General features: G+C 38.4%; 1 protein-coding gene across 1 annotated transcript in view; it reads left to right on the top strand.

Moving 5' to 3' along the window:
- The first annotated feature begins 423 nt into the window (after positions 1 to 423).
- The window catches only part of ZNF217 (zinc finger protein 217), a 28169-nt gene continuing 27280 nt past the window's right edge, over positions 424 to 1312 (top strand). Inside the window, exon 1 of the mRNA XM_035900868.1 lies at positions 424 to 488. The gene's annotated coding sequence lies outside the window, so the exon portion shown is untranslated. The remainder of the gene's footprint in view (positions 489 to 1312) is intronic.

Genomic DNA, 1312 nt, shown 5'->3' on the forward strand with positions numbered 1-1312 from the left:
GTGGGGTGGGGGTGGGGGGTGGAGCGGGAAGAGACTATTTCTTTGTGAGTGAAAGATGTTCCTGGAAGAAGGATTTGTAGTAAGTGGCTCATGGGGCGAGGGGGGTGTTAATGAAAAGTTTATTGATCCGTTTTGCCAGTTTTTCTTTCGTTTACCTTTGTCTTCAAGACTAAAGCCTTCCTGGTATCGTGTTTCTTTCTTTTTTTTTTTTTTTTTCTTAAGGGGAATAGGAAGTTTAGAAAATAAATAAATAAGCCTCAACTGACTTCTTAAGCAACAAAAGACGTTGCCAAGCGAGGACAATAAAATTCTAGAATATCTAGAGATTGGATTTCATTCCTGTTCCGTGATACCTACTGGACTTTCTGTTTCTGGGTGTGGGGTTTTTTTGTTTGTTTGTTTGTTTCCCACACAGAAAACCTGCAGCCAAAGTAAGGTCTGTATGTACTCTAATGAGCCATCCCATAAAATGTGCAGTGTGACTCCCAGTAAGTATTTGAATTGAAGTGTAATAGTTTTGAAGTGGTGGTGAACAAAAATCTTTATGTTGGGTTATTGATCTGCTGATGAAAGGCGTTTGAATTTGAAAAGGGTTTAGTTTAGGGGTTTTGTGTGTTTAAAGGTTTTTTTAAGGCAACATTTTTTTTTTTCATTTCTGAAATGACCTTGAGAGCTTTAAAACTACATCAGTTTCTACCAGTGGGTTTGAGGGGGAGGCAGCAGCAGAAGGATCTAGTGAAAATCGAAAATAGAAATAGGAACTGAAGTAGATGCAGTGAAATGTTTTCTTATAGAAGTATGTGAAAAGGGAAGTTTTTGTAAGAATGTGTGAAAAAGAAGAGAGGGAAATAACGCAGTTTCACATGCAATGAGAGAGGGAGCATATCATTCTTCACATTTTATTAGGCCCTGAAATGCAGGAGTGATATGATCTGAAAGACACAGAAATAAAACGCCTAACTACAAGTTGAATAGCAGGCATTGACTTGCTGACCAATGCTTACATGCTTGTTGGTTGGTGGGGGCTGGTTTTGTGTCTGCAAAGGTATCAGAGCACAGTGCTATGACAATGGCTTGCAAATGCTTTAACGCCATGTTTTATTGCTCTTAGGAGCTCTTATTAACTGTAGGTTTGGGAATACGACTAATACTTTAATTTGTGATGTCCACACTAAGGTTTAAGCGTTTCCTTGGATAATATAAAAGGACAGTTTCGAATAAGTAGGATAAACTGCATTCTTTGGCAGAGGGGGAGGGAAGAGGGAAAGGGTGGAGGGCTTTTTTTTTTTTTTTTTTTTTTCCCTTTTTTTCT

This window comes from Egretta garzetta, unplaced genomic scaffold (assembly GCF_000687185.1).
Source record: "Egretta garzetta isolate BGI_Z169 unplaced genomic scaffold, ASM68718v1 scaffold188, whole genome shotgun sequence".
NCBI classification, from domain to species: domain Eukaryota; kingdom Metazoa; phylum Chordata; class Aves; order Pelecaniformes; family Ardeidae; genus Egretta; species Egretta garzetta.